Source organism: Martes martes (genome assembly GCF_963455335.1).
Source record: "Martes martes genome assembly, chromosome: 14".
In the NCBI taxonomy this organism is placed as follows: domain Eukaryota; kingdom Metazoa; phylum Chordata; class Mammalia; order Carnivora; family Mustelidae; genus Martes; species Martes martes.
In genome coordinates this window covers 28,461,267-28,488,720 of record NC_137902.1, presented here as the reverse complement: position 1 = coordinate 28,488,720, position 27,454 = coordinate 28,461,267, and the positions used below count along the sequence as shown (strand labels likewise).

The 27,454-nt window shown below is 43.7% G+C and overlaps 1 protein-coding gene across 1 annotated transcript in view; it reads left to right on the top strand.

The window, feature by feature from the left end:
• Positions 1–27,454, top strand: part of LOC308354993 (uncharacterized protein) — a gene marked incomplete at its 5' end in the record, with an annotated part of 56,965 nt that overhangs the window by 5,021 nt on the left and 24,490 nt on the right. The window lies entirely within an intron of this gene.

Sequence of the window (27,454 nt, the reverse complement as noted above, 5' to 3'; positions counted from 1 at the left end):
ACGTGTTCCTCAACTCAGTATTTTCATTTCATTTCTTTTTCATTTTAGCCATTCTGCTGAGCCTGTAGTTAAAATGAGGCTTTTGTTCGCTTTTAAGCAAGATAATGAAAATTGCCACTTAACCATAGTAAAGGTGATGATAATGGTTGGAGGGGTTCTTGGGGACGGAGCATTGTTATAGGGTCTTAAGTTTACTTTTTATACCACCCCAACCCTGTGCCATGCCTCCCACCCAGTCACCCTTCTCCCCTGGAAACTGGACCTAGGTTAGCAGGGCATTAGAGCATTAGGAAGGGGCTGTGTGTTGGGAGGTGATCCATTTCCCACAGCTCTTGTTACATTATGTGTCCTTCAAATCAACACACCTCTCCCTTTACTGTTACTTATTGGAATATCCCATCAGAGGGGATGATGAGATTGCCTGGCAGGCTACGGCCATGGCACAAAAAGCCAGATTTTGTGCTGACTTAGTTTTAGTGTGCCGCTTGATTCTGCTTTCTTTCTTTCTTTATTTTTATTCTGCTTTCTATAAAATGGCATTAATACCATCTCTGGGTCTGCTACCTCACTGGTTTGCTGAGAAGCAAAGTAAACCGCCCCCCCCCCACCCAGGCAGCAGAGTGTGTGTGTGTGTGTGTGTGTCTTTGTAGAAATTCTTTCTAAACCTCCGAATTATCATGTGAATTAGGTATTCCTTCTTTACACACGCAGACACTGAGGCTGTGAGACACTGAACCACTCTCCTCTAGGCCACACAGCTAGTTAACAGCAGTAACTCCAAGAGGACTTTCCACCAGTGCCACCGAAAACAGTTCTGACGTTTTTCTTAAATTTCCCTTCCCTGGGTAAACAGAGCCCTGGCTGGTACAGATCTTGAAATCCTGGATCAAATTTGATGTCCTCTGTGAAGACTCCCTTTGGACAGAACCAAAGTGATCATTAACCACTTGTGTGTGGCTGGTTAAACAGAGGAATTGTTTGTTATGTTGTAATAACAGTGAAATTCACTTGGTGTGATACGTGAGTTCTTGGAAAGCTGTGTGCAAATAGCCTTTTGCTTGTGGGGAGAAAAATTGAGTACATTTCAAGTTCATCCCTGGAATTTGTTGCCTAAAAGTATCCCAATATGAGTTATTTTATAAGTGAAGGATCCTTTTGAAATATGAATAATAACACAGCATTTGGGGCACCTGGGTGGCTCAGTCGGTTAAGTGTCTGCTTTCAGACTCAGGTCATGGTCCTGGATCATGGGATCGAGCCCCACATCAGGCTCCCTGCTCAGTGGGGACCCTGCTTCTCTTTCTCCCTGCTCATGCTCTTTCTGTAAGTATCTTTTAAAAAATGAACACATTTTGTTTGTAAGATTGGGTTTTCAAGTAATAAACAAGAACAACTCAAAATCATATACAAGATTCATCAACATTTCACACATATTTCCTCTTTTATTGAGAAGGGTTCTCGTGAAAGTTTCACCTGGACCATCTCGACATCTCAAGTTCTTTGGGAGGTCCACAGATAAGTTCTCTATCCAGTTGAGAAATAAGTAGAAACCCAGTGTCCCCAGTGGCTACTGGTGGATTCATTAGCTTGGGTGGGTTTTATAATCCCTGATCATTCAGTGGGCCTCTCAGAGAGGGCGTTCAAGAATCAAATGGGTTATTAGATTAGATGAGGTTCAAAGGTCCCTTTCAGCCATAAGATTGTTTAAATCTGTTATATACCTATAGATCCAGCATAAATTTCAGCTGTGCTGGTGGGAAGAGCCTCAGAAACTGCCAGAGTCCAACTTCTTTCTGATGCTGAATCCTGTGGTACTACATCCCAGGCAAGTAACAGTCCCAAGTCTCCTGGATCAACCACGGGTGAGAACCACTCACCCCTCCACTCCCTAAGTGTGAGAAAGTTCTGCCTTATATTCAGGTGAAATCTTCCTCCTGTAGCTTCCATCAGAGGCTCCTCCTTTCATTCATTCATTCTTTTTTTTTTTTTTTTTTTTAAGTAGTCTTCACACCCAGCCTGGAGCCCAACATAGACCCAACACAGGGCTTGAATTCGTGACCTTGAGATCAGGAGCTGAGTTGAGATTAAGAATAGACACTTAAGGAACTGAGCCAGGTGTCCCTTTCAGCTGCTCCTCCTCGTGCCACAGATGTCTACTGCTTCTGCACAGCAGTTCTTCAAGTATCTGAAGCCAGTCATTGACTCCCATGATTCTCCCTGCGAAAACAGCCTCAGTTTCTTTAACTATTCTCTGCTTCTGGGCCATTGTTCAGTGGATTTTCTCTAGCTCACCCATTTCCTCTGTGCCCGGGGCATTCTGATTTATTCCCTACAGGTGGTCTCCTCCTCATCAGCCTTTGACTACTTCCGCCTTCATCTTCCCATATTCTGAGAAAGCTGAGGTCCACTGGGAGGCTCTCTTGCACGGGTCCCACTCTCCTCAATTTATGTTTTAATTCCTTAGTCTTCAGAGGAATAAGCATCCATTCTCTCTAAAGTAACACTACTCCTTAAAGCCTTGATCTATTTTCTTTTTCACTTCTAGAAATGGTGCTACTTATTTTGAATTCTGAGATCCCCTCACCGTACAATTCAGTATTCTCTGCCTTCCTTTCTTTCACCATGAAACATGTAGCAATCTTGTCATATTACCTTCTCTTAACACTGGTGCCCCTTCCTCAAATATCTTTCCTCCCCATTTTGGGTCAGATTTTTGAATGTGTGTCTTCACCAGCTACTTCCCTTTCCCTCAGTCTGCATGATTCTTACCTCCCATGTGGTGAGTACTGATGCTCACTTAGGAGTGATTTTTGTGGTCAGCTGGTTCAGCTGTTTCCCTGATACTTGGTTCTCTTTTCCAGCACTCCTGAGGAGTTAAAGTCCTGCCATCCTCCCTTAATTATCTGAGACTCATTCTTTGAGATCAAACGACTTCTACTCAGGCTTGTGCTTTGTTACCTCTCTTCTGTGTTTGGCGCAGTGACTTTTTTCCTGGAAAGTCTTATTGTGGTTTTGACACTCTGTACTATCCTGATCACTTTCTTTCTCAACGAGTAGTCATCTTCTTTCTCCAGCCCCACTTAATGGAACCCTCCAAGGCTCTTCTGGACTGTTGCTGTCCTAAAGCTTGTCTGCCCACACAGTGTCAACTACCATTTTTATACTAAGGAGCCCTTAATCTACACCTTTATCTAGGTCTCCCTCTGATGTTCTATTTTCAAATGCCTTGGGGATAATTCAACTTGTACCTGTACCTTTGTCGTCTCAAGATCATCACCACTCCCCCAAACTACTCACATCTCAACTTCTGCCAGTGGCATCATCTTTCCTTGTTCTCTTCCCTTTGGTTGGAATCAGTCAACGAATGAGTTCCCTGAATGTCTCTCTTCACTCAGAGCAGAAAGAGTGGGGGAACCTAATACCTTTCAGACACTAGGCTCTGCATATGCTCACCCATTTAATACAATAACCATCCTGAAAAGTAAGTGCCATCATCTATGTCTTATGGGTTAAGAAATCAAAAGTTGAGAATACAAACACCTTGCTCAAGGACTTGCCCAGTTTTTAAGTGACAGATTTCAGGGTACAAATCAAAATCAAAATCTGATTCCAAAGCCTAAATACTTTACTATAATGACCTCCTAATTTGTCAACTTGGCTTGGGCAGATCGCGGATAAAACTCATCCTCACACCAGCACCAGATTCTTTTTCTTCAAATGCTTCTTCATTAAAGGTACCTATGTCTTCTCAACAGTGCTATGGCTCCTCATTGTGGATAGGATCAAATGGACTTTCAAGACCACTGGCGAACTCTCATTACCATGTCTAATCAACGGAATTTCTCATTATTTGTAAATGATCTACACAGTCTTCCCACTGTACCTCCCCCTGACCCACTTATCTGCCATGCCCATTCCTGGGGACCCTCTGAGCTCTCACCCTTCTTAACTCCAAGTCCATTGTCCCCCAACTATGAAAGCTTTTCCAGCTACCACGGCTCACAGTGATCACATGTCCCATTATCTTGACATAGACTTAATAGCCTCTGTTGCATAACTCCGTTTTTGATCCAAGTGGTTTTATTTATTGTGTCATTATCTCCATCCTCAATTATACCATAAGATTCCTAAGGATAAGGGTCATATTTTATGCTTTTTTTCCCATATTGCCTACAGAGATAAATATAAATGAAATAAACATAAATGAAATCGAGGAGAAAATGCTCAGAAGAGTATTAAGGGTAATATAAGTTAACTATATGATTCTTAAAAATACTTATGTGATAGACATTGGCAAAATTTATTACCTGATTGATATTGGGCACAGGTTCAAACAACAGTCGGCAGAAACTTGAGGGATTCAAGAAATAAAAGTCAAACCCAGAGTGCGGTCTCTTCCTCATCCTGTTTAACAACTCCTACATGCCCTCTCATCATGAACGTGTGAACATTGTCCACTAGACGATTGGCTTCTAAGACAAGGAACACTTGTCTTGTCTGTTCAGTTTTTTTTTTTTTTCAGCACCTTAGTGCAATGCCCAGAACATGCTGAATGTTTGATACACATACGACAAAACAATGAACTGGACATATGATTAGGAGCTGATGCCAGCCTTGTCCTACATTTCCACTTGTCCTGTTTCCCCATGTGAAATGAGAGAATGTCAGAGTTAGAAGGATATCAGCCCAACCTCCCCATTTCAAGGGTGAGGAAAAGATCCCAGAGAGGAAGGTGTCTGACCCCAGGTCACCCCTCCTCTTAGTGGCCTTCTGACATTCTGTCCAATGCAGTGTTTCCCTAATACTGGATTTCACTAACTCCCTCTTTTTCAATGTTCTGTCCCCACACCTACCCCCAGCCCTTCTTCCTCCCTGGCAAGTTTCCTTTCCCACATCCCCTCTCCTAGCTCTGCACTCTGCATGCCCCCAATTTGTGTTTAATGCTGTACAACAGTGTCTCTTGGGAATGTAAACAAAAATACCTCCAAGGTTGTGAGCACACACACTTTAATAACATGTGACTGTTTGGGAGGAACACAACCTCTACCAGGAAGTTACAGTTCAGAATCTCTTCAGGGGCTCTCTCTAGGGCTCAGAATTTCCATGAGTCTAGAAACGTAGTGGGATTTTTATAATAATATACAATAGTTCAGCTGCCTAAAGTGCCTGGCAGTGTACTAGACAGCCTAGAAGGCTCTTGGCACCTCTGCAACTCCAAGTCATGGTAGGTCCACTTTACAGATGAGTAAACTGAGGCTCGGAGAGGTTTAGAACAACTTGTTTAAGATTACTCAGCTAGTATCGGAGCAGGGAATTGAACTGATCTACTTACCTTGTCCAGAAAACTCTTTGGGACACATTGACCAACTGTTGGCTGCTTCACTTGGATACTCGCTTCCTCTACCATGGCTGCTCTTGGTAAATTTCTCATATATGAACCATCTCCATGCCCTGGCTCTATCACTGATCCCCTGTGTTTAGCCTCTCTGGACCCCAGGAGGCAGGTCCTTGCCTGTGCCCTCTAGTGGTCACAAGGAGATGCACGACCCTTTCAGGCACTCAGGACCTCTTCAGCACCCTCTGGTGCTGGGGACCCAAAGCCATGTGGAGTCAGACTTCAGAGTCTAAGTCTCCCAGGCTTTGCTGGACGGAGGAAAGAGCTGGATTCTCTGAGTCCTCCACTCCTGCGAGTCCTTTAAGAAAGACCCACTCATGTTTGACAATGGCCAAAATTAGATTAAGAGAGGGACTTGGCATCAGCCCCAAATTCCTCTTCAGAGAGTCAGCAAGAGCAGCTGACTCAGAGTCTGTATAATTGATGTCTATTCTTAGTGTCCGCAGTTCTTTGTTCATTGACACCCCTGGGCCTGGTGTGCTGAGTCCCCAAATGTACTTACCCTGTGTGCTCTTGAGTAAGTCTCAGTCTTTGTGAGCAACAGTGCCCATCTGGAAAAGGGGAACACCTGCCTCATCTGCCTCACAGGGATGTGACGAGGATCAAGCCAGAGAGCAAATGGAAAATGGGGTTGAGGCTTGAGGTGGTCTATCCTCTTCTCCCACTGCCATCTTGGGGACAGTGGAGCCCATGTGTAGCTCCGGCCTCCAGAGCTGCTCACAATCTCTCAGCATTTCTTCAGATAAATAACAGACTTGCTCTGAATGGATTCTGGGTCACACAGGACCACTGGAGCCTTTGGGCAAATTAGAAAAAGCCATTGCTTCCTCTGAGTGGACATGGCTTTGCCTGGTGCTTGGCTTGGAGGGTAGATATGGGTGTCTCTTGGCCTGGGCACCCTTGTTCAGTGAATAACCCACACAACCAAACATGGGGACTTTGGTACCACAGACATCTCCAAATCCCTCTAGTCCCTGAATAACATGCCACTGAATGGACATGCCAAATGCCTTTACAGGTCACCCAAACAATCTTTGTTTCAGGAAAAATTCAGCAATAAATAGGTGGTGTGGCCTCTAAGCGGGGGAGGGAAAGGCCAGCCTTCTGACTGGGTTCACTGACGTCTTCAAGCGCTGGTACACATGCTGCTCTCGTCACTGCCCCTACAGCCTAGAGAGCTCCTCCGTTAACTGACTGCACTTCCCACAGTGGATTTAAGCCACTAGAAGCTCCAGGCAAAGACCTGGGTTGTGGATGGGGGTGAGTTACAGACTTACCCTTGTGGGCAAGCAAGGACAAATAACCCTGTGGCAAAACAGCCCTGGTGAGCGGCAGGCTTATCATGCTGTTTTCCATTGTTTTCTTCTCCCTCAACTTCTGGCTTCCTCTCCCCTCCTCTCCCCTCCTCTCCCCTCCTCTCCCATCTGCCTTCCTCCTCTGTCCTCTGCCTCTTTCTCTCTCAGCCTCTGTGGGTTGCTCAGTCTTCCCTCTCTCCCTTCCTCTTCCTTCCCTCACATCTCCTTTTATCCACTAACAGACTCATGGAATTAAAGAGTACTCCATAACCTTATATGTTATATTATTTGTGTTTAAAAATGAGACAACTCTGACCAGTCATAATTCTCTCACAGAAATAGCAACTACGTTAAATTTAGATTTTATTTGTATACAAACAATATTACTTTTTCTGTGCATCAGTGATCTCTGATAAAGAAAAGCCCCCCTCCCAACCCCCTGCCACAGACCCACATAGTTTCTATAATACTAGGGAGGGAGGAGGGAGGGAAGCCAGCAAGGAGGAGCTCCTATGATTAGCGTCAGGGGGAAGTCCTCAGGATACCAGCAGCAGGGAAGGAGATCTTCTACTCCACATTCCTTGCTTTGTTTCCAGGCTCTCCCCCCCACCCCGACACACCCTGAGTTTTCTGAAGAAGACAGATAGATCATGTCAGTGCCCCCCAGACCGAAAAGGGAGGGCCAGAGAAATTACCTGATTTCTCCAAAGTCACACAGTCAATTCATGGCAAAACCTCGAGTAGAACCTATTGGTTGAACACAACAAAGGTAATAACCAGGGTATGTAATGTGGGGATGCTGTAGGAGGGACCAGAATTCGAACAGCTTAATAAGACCCAGTTGCCCCTTAAATGGAATTATGACCTCCAGGGAGAAGCTAGATCATTTAACCTACACTCATTTACCAGGTGGACAAAATCAGATTCAACCCCAAAGTCCATAGATTACATGTCAAATTCGCTTTCACACACAATAGTTCACTCTAATGGAGGGGCCGGGGATAGGGACCATGGACACAGAAGATGATCTGCTCTCCTTTCAGCACTCAGCACACACCCAGCGCCTCCCTCGCTGACATGTTAGACAGCAGCTCCTCTTTCTCTCTGCCCTTCTGCTTCCTCCAAGGACCTCTACAACAAGCCATGTGATCCCTCTTCCCCGCGAGGCTGTGACATGCAATTAGCAGGCAGTCTTGCCAACTGGCTTTGAGTTAATATTAAGTCCTGAATTCCCAGAGTACTTTGTTCACTTCTTTTTTTTTTTGAATGGCACCGATGGCTTTCTGTGTAACCAAAAAAAACTTTTTATTTTGTTTTAACTAGCCAACAACAAAAAAATTTTATGGAGTGTTTACCATAGCCAACCGCAATGCTGACCACTAGGAATAGATACGTACTCCAGGTGCCTTCTCTCCAGTTGGTTATAGTGTCATGAGGGTGGAGGTGGGGGGGTGTTCATTTGTAAAGAACACTTCCCTCCCTCTGAGATGGGAAGTGATAACCTGTGGATTGCACAGTATGCTGTTGGCCCAACATGGAGGGGTTAAGACAGACTTCTGGGAGGAGGTAAGCCAAGTTTTGAGGCATGAATAGGGGTTAGCCAGCGTAAGTGAAGTAAAGCTGTTTCCATAAAAAGAAAAGTGGGAAGCTGGTGGGAGAGGGGGTTAAAAGATTACTGGGGACAAGTGATGCTCCCTCGTGTCACTATGAATTTTTCCCACATTGAAATCCTCTCTCTGTGCTGTGGGAGAAATAGGTAGATATGCACAGGTTTTGTTTCAACTCTAGGACTTCCTTTGGCTTTAAAGCTTCCAGTAAGGGAAGCTCCAGAGAAGACAAGTAAAGGGGAGCTGTGTACTATCTGTTCAATTTTTCTGTAAATCTAAAAATGTCCTAAAAACTAAAGTCTTTTAGTTCTTTAAAAACCCTGCATTGAATTACTTAATATATTTTGGAGGATGGGAGCAGCCAAAGTCATCTTCATTGTCACCGAGAACATGGAACTCCCTGTTCCATGGAGGTCTGACAAGGAGCCTAGCTTCCTTCCCATCCCCATGTCTCCCCAATCCTTGGTGTCAAGGGCACCACCCATCCCCTGCTCAGGGCAGCCTGATTCGATCACACTTGGTCCCTCTCTCTCCCTCCCCCCACATCCAGAGGGTCACTGAGTTCTATAGCTAGATTGTACTTTAAGCTCCCTCTGTAGTCCATCCTTGCTACATCTCCTAGTCCTCTCCTCTGGAACGAGCCACGACCACCCTCTTTTTCCCAGCCTGGCTTCTTCAGTGGCCTCTTACGTGGACATCCCACCTGTAGCAGAGTCTGCTCAGGAGCTAACAGAGTACCACAGGTTGGTGGCCTACATAATACAAATATATTTTTGCACAATTCTGGAGGCTGGAAGTTTGCGATCGGGATGTTGGCAGGGGTGGTTTCTTCTGAGGCCTTTCTCCCTGGGTCTTCACACGGTCTTCCCTCCTTGCCTGTGTATCTGTGACCTAATCTCCTCTTCTTATAAGGAAACCAGTCATAGTGGATTAGGGCTCACCCTAATGAACTCACTTTAACTTAATAACCCACTAAAATCACAATCGGAGGTATCGGGGATCAGCACTTCCATATATGAATTTGGCAGGGGGGGGAGGGACACAAATCAGCACATAATTCTACTTCTATTCTTTTGTCCCTTTCACCGTTTTTCAGGCAGCCACCAGAGCGATCTTCTGAAAATGTAAGTCAGACCAAGTTACATAATGCTTAAAAGACTTCCGTGGCTTCCCAGTGTGCTAGAGTGAAATCCAGACTCTTCCCCATGGCCTGTAAGGCATGGTCTGAGCCTCATGACCTCCCCAGACTCTCTGTGCCTCTACCCCTTCCTCATCACGGCACAGCCACACGACCTTCCTCGAGTTTCTAAAACACAGTACATTCTTTTATCCTCTGCCCACTCTTCACCTGACTGCCTTCTACTCAGCCTTCAGCTCTCAGAGACGACTGCCCTGCATGCCTGGTATCAAGATGGCGCCCGCTGTGATTCTCTCTTCTGGCCCTCAGTTCCTGTGCTTGGCAGCTCTTTGTAATAGGATGATGTTATTTCATGGTTTTGTTTCTTCTGTTTGTCTCCTCCACCAGCTTGCCAGCTTCCCGAGGACAGAGACCATTTCTGTTTTATTCACACCTGTATACTTGTCCTAGCATAGAGCCCCAGAGAAAGTGCCCATCAACAGCTAAGAGAGTGACAGAGCGCATGCGGAGTTAGACTTTATTTTGTAGGCATGGGAAGCTGCCAAAGGATTTCTCACAGGGAAACAACATGGTCAGACGCACTAAATTACAGAGATCGCTCTGGCTACAGTGGGGAGGGGAAGGGTTAGGAGACCACCCTGGAGTTGGGGAAACTAGTGAGGGGACGACTGCATTAGTCCAAGTGAGAAATGATGAACTAGGATCATGGAAATGGGACTGAAAAGGAGATTGCATTTGTACGAAGTGATGTACAGATATAAGAGGTGTGTGGGGGGGAGACTCCAGGGTGACTCGTGGTTCTAAGGCTAGGAGAGAAGGTGAATGGGAGTATCTTTCATGAAAACTGAAAGAGGAGAGGAGAGAGAATAGGTTGACTGAGAGTGTTGGGGTGTAAATTAGGACACTTACCTCCCTACTAAAGGGCTCCCCTTAAAGACAGAAACTGTTGATATTCCCATTTAAAAATGCCTTGCACATACTAGGCTCTCAGTATGGGGGGACGCCCCCCCCACCCCTAGATGGGGACGATGTGTGCAGGCTCTTAGTCACATGCACAATGTCAGTTGTGGAGACACTCACACCTGCCCACAAACCCTAACACCCTGGGGATGCTGGTTCTCCAAATTCCCATGTCACTCATATCCTCTAGCTCTGCTCAGCCTGTTCCATTCCTGATGGCCACTCACCCTTTGCTTGTTTTCAACCCTGGTAGAAACAAAGCAAGCCCAAAATACACCAGCCAACTGGCAAGTGATGAGTGATTAGCTGGCTGGCTCTAAAAGGCTGGAAGGAGGCAGCCTTTCAGTGCTAAGTGCAGTAACCCTAGCCCTGGGCTGGCTGTAATTCTAGATGGAGGTGGTCTGGGATTGGGTGTGGACAGAGCAGCAAGAACAGACCCTGGAGGTCCTCAGCCAGGCAGCGGGAAGAGAGTGCATCTCGGTGCAGTCCATCGAAAGTATGAAATTAACATTCAAATGGAGGTAGAGGAGATGTGCTAGATTATGTGACAGGACGAGAGGTTCTTTTTACTAAGGGAAGGCTCTCTGCCAGGCTGAGCGGACTGACTTAGTCTGCCTTCATGCTCCTCAGCTAAGATAGGGACCATATTTAAGGGGAGCAAGAATCCTATTTCTTTTTTCTTCACTTTATTTCTGCCAAATATTCTATAGCTCCCTGACTTGGAAGCTCGGTTTCCTCTTTGATGAAGTGGGAGTCACATCCCACACCTCAAAGGGTTGTGGTGAGAATCTAAATAAGCTGAAGGATTTAAAGGAATGGCTGGCTTATAGGAGGCATTCCACCACCTGGGCGGTTAGCACCTACTAAAACAAGTCTCTATTTTAGAAATACTGGGGCATTGGAGAAATGCAGGCTCTCAGATGTCCGTGGTCTACAATGTGATTAGTATTTATCTGCTCATTTAAGCCGTGCCCTAGGGAAGGTCAGTGCCTTAATGGAGAATATACAGGAGTGATTAGTTAGTATTTAATCAAATATTCACTGCTGCTGTGAGGGCATCAGCCATTAATATCTCCCATAAGTACCAGAGCATTGTAATTAGCTCGATTGGTGTATTAGGTATTCACTGGGAGAAAAATGTGGCTTGTTAACAATCCCAGTTAGAAAAAAAATAAAAAATAAAAATAAATAAAATCCCAGTTAGTAGTAAGGTTTCATCATTAAAATCAGTGGTATATTGGGATGCCTTGGTGGCTCAGTCGGTTAAGCACCTGCCTTCAGCTCAGGTCATGATCTCAGGGTCCTGGGATCGAGCCCCACGTGGGCTCCCTGCTGAGCAGGGAGCCTGCCTCTCCCTCTCCCTCTGCAGCTCCCCCTGCTTGTGCTCTCTCGCTCGCTTTCCCTCTCTTTCAAATAAATAAATAAAATACTTAAAAAATAAAATAAAATCAGTGGTATGGAAGATCTGCACATTGGCTAAGATAGTTTATAGTCACTCTCCACCCTTGGATGGTAGGAAAAAAGAATTTTTTGAGTTCTGTTCATTTCACCTTTCTGGACAGTACCTGAGGCTGCATTCTGACATGGTCCTGTGTCCAGCTGTGATGGCAAAGAATTTGACTTGCTTGAAGCCTTAGGGCTAACTTAATTCTGCTTCTAGGTCATGGAATTCGCTAGAACAAGCCATGCCAGGTCTGGTTAGAGCTCCTGAAAAGACAGAGCTATGATTAGCTTTCAGGACAGATTTTGTGTCTCCTCGCTAATAAAAGTGTGTCTAATGTCCAGGATGTGGTGAGATTGGATCTGAAACTTTTGTGAAGTTGTAGAGGGAGCAGCTGGCTCTCAGTATTCCAGAATGTCTACCATAACAACCTCGTAATCTGTGCATAATTAAATTTGTTTAGGTCAGTTTACAACAGCTACTGTAAATATGTATCAGGGCTGAGGATTTCATTTAAACCTCAGAGCAAAGTCGCGAGATAAGTCCTATGATTATTCCTTAACAAAACAAAACAAAACAGTAAACTCTAGTCCAGAGATCTTAATGTATTGCCCAAGATCACATAGCTAATTAGTAATGGATCAGGATTTGAACTTAGGACCAGCTGAACCCAGAGACCCGGCACGTAACCACTGCATGAGACTTTCCAATAGTATTTGAAAGTTTGACTTTGAACAACTTTTCTCCTCAAGCAGGGTCAGTCTACTGAATGCAGCCCAGACTGGGCATTCATGCCATATTCAGATGGCTCCAATCCCTCAGGAGTCTTTCTTCTTATTGACCAGACTGCTTCCTCATCACCCCATCCGCTGGTCCTGACTGCCCACTGGAGTCACTCGGAAGCCCAATCCTTGGGTCTCGACAGCCCTTCCGCTATGTTAGGGTGGATTCATGTGTCACGAAGTGTGCTCTCTGCGGGAGGACCTAGGGATGTCAGATGCCTTGAGACGTAATGTGGGGTCTTTCCAGATTCTGCAGGTCTCCCCACTGGAAGCTTTGGAACCCGAGAGACTCTGGCTTCACAGGAAATTCTTCTGTACTCTGACTAGCTTTCCAGAGTCAAAAAGGGAAGGTGCAAAACCTCTCTCCCCGTTTACTCTTCTTTTTAATTGAGCTCTATTACACAGTTCTTTCCACGACTGTTTTGTTTTTAAAAAATTCTTGTTGAAGTACAATTTATATACCATAAAACTCACTATTTTAAAATGTACAGTTCAGCGATTTTTAATATATTCACAGAGTTAGGCAACCATCACTACTATCTAATTCCAGAACATTTTCATCATCCCAAAAAGAAACCCCACACCCATTTGCAGGGACTCCCATTCCCCTCTGCCCAACCCTGCAACCACTAACCTACTTTCTGTCTGTGGATCTTCCCATTCTGGAAGCTTGAAGGATGTGGTCTTATGTGACCGATTTCCTTCACCTTGCATATGGTTATCAAGGCTCATCCGTGTTGTAGCAGGTGTCAGGATTTCCTTCCTTTTCATGGCCCAGTGATATTCCTTGCATGGATATACCGCCTTTTGTTCACCCATTCATCAGTTGCTGGACGTTTGGGTTGTTTTGAATAACAGCTCTGGGGACATTTGGGAACAAACTTATGTGCACACGTGTTTTCCGTCCTCTGGGTCCGTTCCTAGGGGTGGGATTGCTGCTGCACAGCTTTAAGTGTGTGTCCCGAGGCATTTCATGTCAAGTTCTTTTCACACATAGAAGTTTCAGCCTGGGCTTGAAACCGAGGAGAGCAGTCCGGAATCTATCTCACCAACGACAGGGTGGTGGGGTCCAAGCCATCTGGAAAGCCCAGCCAGAATCCGACCAGCAATTCTTTTTCCTCTTTCCCATGCCCCGAAGGGCTCACTGATTTCTTTAATTCAAAGATGCCATCTATTTGATATTTCAGAGGGCTAGGGTAGAGGAAGTGGCGGCAGAGAACATTCTTTGGAAATTGTAAGATACCTCTTGATTTAAAAATGGTAAGTTGTGTTTGGAAGGGATTGTTAGACTTGGGGAGATTAATTATAGCCTTAAATTTAAAGGGTACCCTCAGAGTTGAACCCAGCATTTTTACAGAGGAAAAAAAGAAGGGATCATTCCCCAGTTTAGACGACAGCCATAGGCCAGCCCTGACTGCTGAGGCTGCCGAGGGGGAAGTGTCCTAGACACAGAAGAGTCTGAAGACCATCCCTTGAGCTTCTCTGACACAGCCTCTAGGGACACGCAGTGGAAGAAGAGGTTACTCTGAGCTGCATATGACACTAAAGGTTAGGGATCTGCCTGCCCCTTCATCCTCTGTACCTTGGCACCAAGGGGGTTGCAGGTCTTTCCATAATGCCACAAATCACTTCACCTCCCTGGGCCCCAGTGTCCTGCTCTGCACAGGCGGGAGAGTGATCCCTTCCCCGCCTGACTCACTCGGTTGGTTGTTATTAGGACCAAACCAAATGAGATAACGAGCAGGTCAGCAGCCTTTAAAATGAAGACTACCAGTGGGGTGAGGATTCATTGTGGGCCTGGATTCATTTAAACTCATGTATCGATTCACGCCACAGAGGGGAAGGAGTACCTAGTGATGGTTTAACCTTAGCTGCCTCTTCCAGGAACTGCCGCTAAATTTTTTTTACCCGTTATATGCTTTTGTTTGTCCTAAATCACCCTATCTAACTTGAAAAGAGGTTCCTTAAGGCTTCCTCCTAATATACTCACTGCCTGCTGCTTCCTGCCTAATACTCACGTCTTCCTGGAACTGCCCTTTTCCCGACAACCTCCTTCTAAGGACGGTTTCAACTCGTCTGTGTTTCACTGAGCTCTCAAGGTCAGAACCTCAAGCCACATGTACTGTAGCCTGCTATAGATCAACTAAACACTCTCCAGTTTGCCTCGACTGCTCTTTCCAGCAGGGCCCAGCAGGCACCTTCTAAGATAGGAATCTTTCAGCCTTCGGGAAAGATTTAAGAACTTGAGGCAACTTCCTCAAAGCATTCACTTGATGTCTCTTTCCACCACCATTCGCCAGGCTTAGAAATGAGGCACATATCACTCCTTGATGTTTTAATGCCTTTGTAGTTACCCAAGTGGCAAGAAAAGAAACTTGAAAAGTTAAAGGCACAACCCAAACTGTCCATCAGTGGGTGAGTGGATACACAAAATGTGGGGCATACATATGATGGAATTTTATTCCACCTTAAAAGGAATGAAGTACTGATCCATGCTACAACATAGATGAACCATGAAGACGTTATACTGAGTGAAATAAGCCAGTTTCACAAACACTGTATGATTTAACTTATGTGAGGTACTGAGAAGAGTCATATTCACAGAGAAAGAAAATAGAATAATGGTTACCAAGGGCTGGGGGGAGGAGAGAATAGTAAACACTAAATTTTAAATTATATTTTGTGTGTGTGTGTGTGTGTGTGTATCACAAATTACTTATTCATTTGACTGGTTGATGGACATCTGGATATTTGGCTTCTTTCCAGTGACTATTATGAATAAATCCACCAAAAAAAAGTTTAAGGCAGGAACATTTAGAAAGAATGTTGTGACCTGGGAATGGGATAAGTTGGTTATCGAAAGCTGCCATGCTCTTTCTACCTCTTTCCATGCCACCATAATGGCATCTGTGAACATCCGGGCCCATGCTCTGCTCTCAGAGGCATCAACACTGCTGAGAAGAGAGGCAAACAGCAGGCTCTTATGTGGGCTGTGCTCCAAGGGCATTTCGCCCCGATGCTGAAGCATGCTTACACTGGTCAACGTGAAACCATTAATTATCACAGAGCTGGGGGATTTGCTGTGAACCTGCACTCAGGTTAAACAAGTGTGGAGTGATTGACCCCAGATTTGGTATACAAGTCAATGATCTACAAAAATGACAGAACAATTTGCTCTCATCCCATCAGTTTGGTTTCACCGTGCTGGTGACCTCAGCTGGCATCAAAGAACAAGAGGAAGCAACACTCAAACACACAGGACAGAAAATCCTGGGATTCCTTTATAGGGATGTAATCCATCCATACAAATACAATGCCTCAATGACCACCAACAAAAAAGACTGTTTCTTTACTGCTATAGGTATGCATGGTAAGAAGTCTTAGGTACAAAGAGTGAATAGCTCTGTATGGTGGGATTATGAATAATTTTCTTTTTTTCTTCAATAATTTTCTTTTCCTTCATAGTTTTATTATTATGTATGGTACAAAAAGTACCTAAAATTGCTTTCTAGTGTATATCTCTGCTTCCCCCTTGCCATGGTAGAGAACTCAAAGAGATACGGGTTTTTCTTCTAACGATCTTACTGTTTCTTTTCTGTTATGTTTTTATGTGGTTACATGTTGAGAGGAGATGTGGCTCAAAAGTGGAGCCCACGGCCTTGGAAAAGTCCCTTAATCTCTCTGAGCTTCTGTTCCTTTACCCTTTCCATGAGAATAATGATAATAATAACAACAGTAGTAAGACCTACCTTCCGTTGTACAGAGGAGTGCAGCGTGATACGGAAGCACTGGAAATACAACTGATGTCAGTTAGTCACTCTCCATCACAGAAGGTACTGCCGGCATCATCCAGATTTCCACTGGAGGTGGGGTTGAGGGGAATATTTTCTACACCGGCCCCATTCCAGCCAACTATAATGAATTAATTAAAAACTGTTACCTCCACTGCCTTGCATTCCTCACTTTCTCATGCAAATCTTTCATGACTCAAAGGTCCTAGACAACAGCCACTAGGGGGCATAATTTCACCACTTGAGAGTATGGGTCCACCTTGTTAACCAGCGCGTTTTTCCATCCGAAAGTTATGTATGAACCTAAGTATTAAGGATGCTTTCAGGTGGAGGGAAACTCAAGGTCACAGGCTCACCCTTCTGCCCCTTTATGGGTCTCCTCCCTTGCCTTCTTTTGTCCTCCCATAAATGGCACCGGTTTCCCTCTGCACAGTGGCAGGGCCTCATGAACTCAGCCAGACATTGCCAGAAAGGAATTTTTTCCCCGTTAGTGGATGGGGTGGCTAAATGTTATATGTTATTTCTAAGCACTGCCCAAGGCTGCTGTGGAGGACTTTTTGGTTTGAAGGACTTTTTTCTTTGCTTTGACCCAGCTCAGGGTAGCTATCAAGGTCAGTAAACTCTCTGTTTCTTTTCCACCTACCAACTCCTTAGCCGGTGGTCTAAGACTATTTCTCAAAAAAAAAAAAAAAAAAAAATCTTTTTTCATTGGGAGATGGTCAAGCGTTTCTAATCAATCTATTACTGATGATGACACTTGTAGCCAAATCCTTGCTTTGCTTCTCAGACTTAGAAGGCTCACTGTCCCTTCTCTTTCTGATGCTACGATTTCTAAAGACTAGCAATTCTCAGAGTTGGGTGTGAGAGAGAATCACGTGGGGGATCGTGTTGAAAGTGCAGATTCCACCACTCCACACCCCTTAGGATAGCTATTATAACATTGAGGAAAAAAACGCAGAAAATGACAAGTGTTAGAGTGTGGAGAACCCTTGTGTCCTGCTGGTGAGAATGGAAAATGGCAAAGTCGCCGAGGAAAACAGTTACGACAATTCTTTAAAAAGAAAAAAAAAACAAAACATAGAATCACCCCTTGGTCCAGCAACTCTGCTTCTGGGTGTACACCCCATAGAATTGAAAGTGGGATTTTGAAGTGATAGTTGCGCACCCGTGTTCATAGCAGCATTACTGATGGTAGCCAAAAGGTAGAAGCAACCCAAGTGTCCACTGATGGATGAATGGATACACAAAATGTGGTCTATACCCACAGAGGAATGCTATTCCACCTTAAAGAAGGAATGGAATTATGACACATACTACAACACGGATGAACCTTGAAGACATTATGCTGAGTGAAATAAGCCAGTCACAAAAGGACAAATATTGTGTGATTCCAATCATATGAAATATCAAGAATAGGTAAATTCATAGAGACAGAAAGTAGCATGGGGGTTACGAGGGACTGCTGGAGGAGCAGTGGGAGTTGTAGAATGGGTACGGAGTTTTAGTTTGGGATGATGAAAAAATTTTAGAGAGGGATGGTAGAGATAGTTAAGTACATTCACAATAGTCTGAATTCACATTATTGTGAACTTACTTAATGCCACTGAACTATACATGTGGAAACAGTTAAAATGGTAATGTTTATGTATATTTTAGCACAATGAGAAAATGTCTTTAATAAAGTCTTAAAGTGCAGGGTTTCACAGTATTGATTCCGTAGGTCTGGATTGAAGCTTAGGAATCTGCCTTTTTTTTTTTTTTTTTTTTTAAAACATGGACTTCCTGCCCAACATGGAGCCCAGTGTAGGGCTTGAACTCATGTCCCTGAGATTAAGACCAGAACTGAGATCAAGAGTCCAACACTCAACCAACGGAGCCATGCAGGCATCCTGCAGTCTGTCTTTTTTAAGTTGCTGGGGGTTTCAATGCAGGTGGCCATGGAGAAACATTGGCATTCGGTGCCTGTGGCTGCGTTCATACTTCCGGAAAGCCCTGTATGAAGATCAGCCACCTGGGCTTTAAAGTATAGACTGCCACTTACCAGTATGTGAGAAGCCACTGGACCTTTCTGGGCTTCAGATTTTTCATCTTTAAAATGGGACTAAAAACCCTACCTACCTAATAGGGTCTTTTTAAAAAAACTGAGGAGTTGATACATGCAAAGTGATTTTTTACATGATTCTAACACTTAATGGGAGGGTCTCCTTTTTACGTGACTGTGAATATTCTCAAGGACCCAGGAAGCCATTGCAACTTAATGAGTTTAATTAATGAAGCAGGGTTAGGAGTTAGAGGCATCTCTGATTCTGCAAAGGGTTTAGTGGTGAGGATCTTATCCCACCAGAAACAATGACATTCTGTCAGGTGGGGGAGGGGGTCGTGATACATCTGATAGAGTTCTAGTGGGTTTATTTTAAATTACTCAGGTGGGAGTGCCTGGGTGGCTTGGCAGGTTAAAGCCTCTGCCTTCAGCTTAGGTCCGATCCGGCTCTCTGCTCAGCGGGGAGCCTGCTTCCTCCTCTCTCTCTGCCTGCTTCTCTGTCTACTTGTGATCTCTGTCTGTCAAATAAATAGATAAAATCTTTAAAAATAAATAAATTACTCAGATGCATTAAAAAAAAAAATCTCCTGAAAGAATTCACACTCTATTAACAGAGGAATAGGATTTGTGGCAGAAGATAAAGGGGAACTTTCGGGGCACCTGGGTGGCTCAGTGGGTTAAGCCTCTGCCTTCAGGTCATGATCTCAGGGTCCTGGGATCGAGCCCCGCATCAGGCTCTCTGCTCAGCAGGGAGCCTGCTTCCCCCTCTGTCTTTGCCTGCCTCTCTGCCTACTTGTGATCTTTCTCTCTGTCAAATAAATGGATAAAATCTTTAAAAAAAGGGGGGGGGGACTTTCACTTGTCATCCTGTTTGCTTCTGGGTTGTTGTGCTTATTTTATACTGTGAGGCTCTGTATGACATTTGTACTTGGGGAAAGCAGGTTTTTTATGAAGTATGAAAAGTGGCTGCCCTTTCCCATTCAAAACAAGACTGGCAGTAAAAACACAAATACCCATTCAAAATGATATCCCTACTGAATAACACAGTTGATGTTACCTTGTAATTAGCAAATCACAAAGCATGTTGACATCCATTGTCTCATTTAATCTGTGGCACAGTTTGGGGAAGTAGGTAATCTCTTACCCATTTTACAGCTGAGAAATGAAATGCACGGGAAATGCACTTCACTGTTGTCCCAGCTGCATTTCACTCCCTCCTTATCCTCTGAGCTTTGCCCTTGTTTCACTTTACTGTAGTGCTTCGAGCACTTATTCCCATCCTACAGTACAATATACTTGGAATTTGTCCACTTGTGGATAACATCCTTCACCGAAATGGCCCAAATTGAAGAGGCTGTTTAGACATGAGATGGGCAAACCTTGCCACCCTCGCCAGGTAGGAGCTCGTGCTGTTGTGTTCGTTTGCCTCGGGAGGTCGTCATAACAAAATTCCTAAAAGCGAACTCTTTCACGCATCTGTGTTTCAACAGAGCCATCATTTTGGTTCGTCTGCTCAGCAGGCAGAAACCGCATGAGATTTTTACTGTGCAGATCCTTCTTTCACAAAAAGCTGCCATGTCAGGTAGTGTTTGAAGAGCTGTAACTGCGTTTCCAGTTTGGGTAGTGTGAACCCCGTCTCCAAGAGGAGGTATTCCTGCTGACACACGTGTTGCTCTTAGTGATCAGGAAAATCCGGATGGTTTTGTGTGGTTGCACTGCAGCTGCAAAGGTTTATTTAGATATTTATTGTTTAATGATGGGGATTAGTGGCCACAGGAAAACACAAGTGTCTTTGAGTTGCCTCAGCCTTTGTAAACCAGGGGTCTCTCCAGGATTGGCTAAATAATCCACACAGCCCAGTTACAATGAAGGCAAAGAACTCCCTGCTCAAAAATTATTAAAAATTTCAAGATGGCAACGTCAGAGCATTAAACCAAGTGCAGGATCCTTTGCGAGTGCACAGGTGGTCCGTCTGTGAAGCCAGGCCTGGGTCTCTCTTATATTTACAAAGTGTTTACGTATTTGTAGATAAGATATTAAAACATTGAAAATTTTACAAGATATAAAAGTAAGCCTCGGGGCACCTGGGTGGCTTAGTGGGTTGATCTTCTGACTTTGGCTCAAGTCATGATGTCAGGGTCCTGGGATAGAACCTTGCCTCCAGCTCCGAGCTCAGTGGGGAATCTGCTTGTCCCTTTCCCTCTCTGTCTGCCCCTCTCCCGCCACCCCCCACCTTCAGCTCGTGCTTTCTCTCTTTCTCTCTCTCTCTCAAATAAGTAAATAAAACCTTTACAGAAATTTAAAAAATAAAACTAAGTCTCTAGAGAAGGAAATCTCTCTTAGTTGTTTCTTGTATCTTTCCAGAGATTTCCTTCATTTACAAACATACATAGACAATATATTATCTACTCTCCTTCAAGACACATGCATACAAATAGTAACATTGCTCTGCATTTTTTATTTTCTTAACAATAGATCTTGCAGATCATTCCTGATAACCACATAATTCTTTTCCGTGGCCACATAATATTCTGTTCTGTATATGTAACAGTTATTTAACTAGTTCCTTTTGATAGGTATATAAGTTGCTTTCAATGACCAAAAATGCTGCAACAAAATTCTTTGCAGATCGTTTTACATGTGTGAGTGATTCTGTGGACTTGTCAAGTCAAAGGTTATGGTTTGTTTTAAATTTTCATAGATCTTGCCAATTACCCTCTAAAAAGACTGTACAAAAATACATCCTCAGCAATACAGATTTTCATCAGATTTTTGGGTCTTGGCGAATCCCATGGGTGGGACCCAGTGCTTCATTGTAGCCTTGATTTTCATCTCTCTTATTATCAGTGAAACTGAGTATCTCTAACTAAATATCTGGGAGTCAGTCCATTCTGTGACCTGTCTGTCCTCATGATTTCTTTATTGTAATTGCCCGTTAGTTTTTTTCTTATGACTTGTACAAATGCTTTATGCATTGAGGACATTTATTCTTGGTTTGTGAGGCATTGAAAATATTTCCCTTGGTTGGTTTTATCTTTTGAACTTTGTTTTGCCATGCAGAGTATTTTTAAAATGTAGTTGAATTTGTCAGATTTTTTTTAATGGCTTCTAAATTTTGTATCATACTCAGAAAGACCTCCACTCCCATACTTTCTTCAGGTGTTTCTTTGATTTCATTCCACAGAAACCTCTACTCCATTTGAAATTTAGTTTGGTATGAAGTGAGAAAATAGGGATCCAGCTTTATTTGTTTTGCAGATGGCTACCTAACTGTCCCAGTAATAGTTGTTGAATAATTCACCTTTTCCAGCACTGATTTGAAGTTTTATCTTTATCTATCGTAAATTCCTATATGTGTTTGTGTCTATTTCTGAACATTTTATTTCATTTACAAGAATTGTTAAGCATGTGTCAAAGAAATTTTTTTCTTTGGTGTCTGGGTGACTGAGTCAGTTAAGTGTCTGCCTTCAGCTCTAGTCCTGATCTCAGGGCCCTGGGATGGCCTCACTGGGCTCCCTGCTCAGCAGGAAGTCTGTGTCTTCCTCTCCCTCTGCTCCTCCCCTCCCTTGTGTGCATGCTCTCTCTCTCTCTCTTAAGAAAAAAAATTTTTTGTAAACCTTTTTCTAGTTTGAGAAGTGGTCATAGAAAGATGTGGCTCGTCCAGAGCCTCCCAATTCAACACAATAATCCCTGAAAGGCTAATATATGTTTACTTTTGTAAGTATTTGAAGGAAAAAACATTATTATGATGGTTTAGAACATGGATTTGGAAGTCAGATCTGGTTTCAACCTCAGTTCCACACTTACTTCGCTGTGTGACCTTTGGTGAGTTACTTGCCTTAGATTTCTTTGATTACTTGCCTTGATTTCCTCATTTGTAAAACTTGTAAAACCTGCCTTAGATTTCCATGATTACTTGCCTTGATTTCCTAATTTGTAAAACAAATAAATGTAGTACCTGTCTCATTGAGGTAGTTGAGAAGTAAATGAATGTCAAGTGCTTAAACCAGTGCCTGATGCATGGTAAATTGTTGTTGTTGTTTGCCCATAGGGTGATCAACTCATACCCGCTTGCCTGGGGTTTCCCTGGTTTTATCACTGTAAGTCCCAAGTCTTGGAAGATTCCTCAGTCCTGAGAAAACTAGGACATTTTGTCACCCATAACCCTATTGCTCAGTACGGTGTGTGTTTTTTTTCCTCCATCAAAACCATACTACTCAGTACCTACATTGATTAGCTCAACTTTTACAGATACATCACAAAACGCAATTTTTTTTTCATACACATAAAATCCATGCTCTTCTCTCATTCCAGTTGAGTGTCCTCCCCCCTCCCCACCCTTCCTGGTCCTGGGGGCTTGTAGACATTCTTTGTCCATCAGAGCCTAATCTGGGATTTCCTCTGGCTTCCACCTGAGCCATGATCAAAGAGCCCCCATCCCACTGCCAAGAGGGGAAGGTGTTGGGAGAGAAGTGGGGGTTGGGGTCAACATAGGGCTAGACAGAAACACAAGGTACAATGACTCCAGGACATTGGAGGCTGGGAACACTTTGCTTCTAGAATAAAGAAACAGAACAGGATCCCCAGGTTTGACTTGCTAGAATGTAAAAGGACAATTGTCCTCCTCACTGACCATCCTAACTTTAGCACTGTAATAGACTAGTAGGATAGATATCACTGGGAAGGGAACATGGTATGTGTTTATCAGATCCTGCCACCAAAGCCATGCCTACTCAGAGGAGGCGTCTGGCAGTTTCTGTATCCATTAGGACAAAAGTGTGAGGTGCCTGGCTGGTTGGAGGGGAGAGGAAAGAGGATTGTTTGCATTGAAGAAATCAAGCCTTGGGCTTAATTAGACTAAATTTAACAGTGCAGTGGAGAGAGGTCTGGACCAAAAGTCAGAAAACTTAAAACAGAGTTCTCATCCTATCTGTTTCTTGACTAATTCTAACCCCAAGGACACGTGACTTTCACAGAAGGCTGTGAATGTGCCCCATTAAGGCTCACAATACAGGGATACCCACCCCATATCTTCCCATACCCTCCATTTCTTCCTTTATAAAATGAAGGACTAAATTTGAGTCTTTTATTATTCTGTTGACAGTCTCTCTCTCTCTCTCTCTCTTTTTTTTTTTTTTTAAATATGTTCTACACCCAGTGTGGGGCTTGAACTCATGACCCCAGGGTCAAGAGTCATATGCTCCACTGACTAAGCCAGGCAGGTCCCCCCAGTTGACAGTCTTTATGGTTCAGTTCTAAGCACCACACTGGGAGAATGGGATCCTGGCACACCAAGTTCCTTCAGTTAAGTGTCGTTTGAGAAAACACCATGTTCTGGGTTTCTTTGACTCCTTCCCTGGAGAGTAAAGTGGTAGAAACAAACACGACGACAACGTGGAATCTGTTGTTTCAGCTTCGCCTGCATCCATTTGCCCTTCTTTTGGTGACTGTTCTTTGTTTTGCTTTGGGGAATCACCTTTCCCAATTGGACAAAGTCTGGCCAGTGAATGGGCACGCTCCGCTCGCCAGAGAATGAGCGAGTGGCCCAAGTTCCGCCAGTCAGATATCCTCTCTCTTAAATTTGAATCTTGAGCCAAGTGATGTGAAGATTGAAAACAGAGCAGATCCATGCCGAAAATGTACCTTAAAGCAGGGGTTAGCAGACTGCGGTTGTGGACAAAATCCAGCCCTATGGCAATATTGATAAAGTTTTATTGGGATACAGACAAAATCATTTATTTACTTGTTGTCTATGACTTTCATGCTACAATGACAAAATTGAGTAGTTACGTAAGAGACTGTCCCACAAAGTCTAAAATATTCACTATCTGGACCTTTGCAGTAAAAGTTTGCTAATCTCTGCCCTAAAGGATTTCCCAGTAATTCCTGCTGCTTAAATCCCAGGAGCTATCCTGGTTCCTGCCCATTTCAAAGCCTGGTTCTTCAGGTTTTCTAGGCTGCTGTGAGCTATTCCATATTTTTCTAAGAAATGTCCTTCCTTCCTTTCGCTTAAGTTAGAGTGAGTTCATTTCTGTTGCTTACAACCAATGAAGCCAAATTTTTTGGCACTTAAATATGTTTTTAGTTTTAAAAATCATTTAGAGAAATAAATATTTTTCTTTTTAAAGATTTTATTTATTTATTTGACGGACAGAGATCACAAGTAGGCAGAGAAGCATGCAGAGAGGAGGAAGCAGGCTCCCTGCTGGGCTGAGAGCCTGGTGCAGCTCGACCCCAGAACCCTGGAATCATGACCTGAGCCGAAGGCAGAGGCTTTAACCCACTGAGCCACCCAGGCGCCCCTAGAGAAATAAATATTTGATTAAATTTTTCTATATGGCTAAATGTGTCCATTTAATGTAGCGCTGATGGGGAGGAACCATATATCTGTGGAGCAGCATGGGTGTGGCAATGAAAGCAAGTAGTATGAGTATGAATGAGTAGAAATAGGAGTGGTACTTTAAAAAATAAAATAGAGGGAACCTGGGTGGCTCAGTGGGTTAAAGCCTCTGCTTTCGGCTCAGGTCATGATCCCAGGGTCCTGGGATGGAGTCCCGCATCGGGTTCTCTGCTCAGCAGGGAGCCTGCTTCCTCCTCTCTCTGCCTGCCTCTCTGCCTGCTTGTGATCTCTGTCTGTCAAATAAATAAATAAAATATTAAAAAAATAAAATAGAGTATTTATTTTAAAAATTTCCATTGCCTTGGTTTGTTTAAGCCACAATATTTTAAGTATTTTAAGTTTTCAAATAATATTAAAGGAAAACACGAGATTTTTATATTTAGCTAAAGAGAATACAAGCTTACTGTTTTTTTTAAAAGATCAATTTGTTTATTAAGGGGGGGCGTGAGTGGGGGGAGAGGCGGAGGAGGGGAGAGAATCTCCAGTTGAATCCCTGCTGACCAGGGTCCACAACGTGCTGCTCAATCTCATCGCCCGTGAGATCAAGACCTGAGCTGAAATCAGGAGTTGGACACTTAACCGATGGAGCCACCCAGCCGCTCCAAGTTTATTGTTTTATAGCAGAAATAATAATAACTGAATCATGGATTGAACTTTGGGTTAGAAATCCAGAATTCTGGGGGCACCTGGGTGGCTCAGTGGTTGGGTGTCTGCCTTCAGCTCAGGTCATGATCCCAGAGTCCTGGGATCGAGCCCCGCATCCAGCTCCCTGCTGAGTGGGGAGCCTGCTTCTCCCTCTCCATCTGCCTGCCTCCCTGCCTACTTGTGATCTCTCTCTGTCTGTCAAATAAATAAGTAAAATCTTAAAAAAAAACCCAGAATTCTGGGTCCATATTCTGCCTCCGGGAGGATAGCACTCTGTGTATGAACATCACCTCCACCTAAGGTGACACTCAGTTGCCTTATATTATAATTATTGGTGGAAGGAAAGGAGAGTACCATCACAGAGCATTTCTGTAACCTGGGCCAAGAACCAGAGCCTGGTTGGTGCTGGTGATTTCAGAAATGAGTCCAGGGCCGATGCTTGTGTGAAGGAAGGAGACTGATCCTCTGGATTTGCAGAGCCCTGGAAAATACCTTTGGTGATGAAAAACATCTCTTTGGATTAGGCGGTCTCCAATAAGTAGGCGGATTACCCAGCTTCCTTCGTTCAGAACTGACTGGACTTGTTGGACGACTTCTTAACTGTCAGGAAGGAAGAGGGAGGGATGTGCATGTTAAATCTAGTGCAAATATGAAGCACGCTGAGTTGGAAGACAAGCTTCTTTCTGTGTATGAGCAGAGGATGACCGGGGGTGGAAGGGGTTGGGGCTGGGCTGATGGCTAGAGAGGGGAGAAACCCCCAGATTAATTCTGAATGATCACATAGTCACGGAAGCCAGAGAGGCTGGTGGTTTGGGGAGAAGGGATAGAAAAAAAATGAAAAGGGAAAGAGATTTGGAAATAATTTCTTCCCTTCACCTTTCCCAGGCTCATAAGCATAGAAATTCTGTGAAACAGATGTTTGTTGAGCTAGAAGCCACTGTCCCTTGTAAAATTCAGGAATTCTGTGAACTTGGTTGGGGGGAAAAAGTGACATCTTTATTTTCCTTAACATAAAATGAAATCTAGTATTTCCTTCCATTACAAAATGTACACCAGAGACCAGCTGTATTGGTGAAGCTGAGACCTGTCGCTAATAGAAATCACGGATGTTTTCAAATCATGTTATTGTGTGCAGATCTCATGAAATATTTGTGTCCATCATTACTTTGGAATTATGATAGAAATTAGACTCACCGTTAGTCTTGTTCTTTAATGTGCAAAGAAGTATGTCTTATTACTATATTACACATTGTTATTTTGATAATTGTATTTCAGTGTAATTGACTTCTTTGGTGTTCCTATATATCTTATTTTATATGTTGGAAAGTATGGCTCTGAGGAGGGGTCCTGAGGTTTCACCAGACTCTAAGGGCTATGTCCCTGGAGCTCTGCTCTAGGCACTGCCCTGTGGAATAGCCCAGCACCTTCCACCGCCTCCGTGCTCCCCATTCCGTGAGCCAAGCCTTTGAGAAAGCGCTGTAGAAACATGGACGAATGTTTCAGATACCATGCAAAGGGAGTATTTCAGCATGGCTATAACCAGGTAAAAATACTTGGTCTAGTTCTTGTATGGGAACAAGAACTGGAAAATAATTAACAAAAATGAAACTAGCTCTGTTCACTTTTAAAGTATTGTTGTTACATTGTCTTTTCAGTACTGTTTGTAAAAAAGAGTGTGATCTCTTTTTTACGTAAGTAATATATCTTCTTTGTTGAAAAATTATCAAACGTACATGAGTAAAAAGAAAAAATATTCAATCTTCCTTCTCCAGTTTTTAAAAACCATGCTGGGTTCTATGAAGTGTTTTAAAAAATGATACAGAGCTATATATTCTGACATGGCAAGATTTCTATCATATAGTAAGTGAAAAAGAAAAAATAGTACATAAAACAGATTCCTATTTTTTTTAAACATATGTGTGAAAATGCCTAGGAGGGCACTGATCCAACAAGCATTGG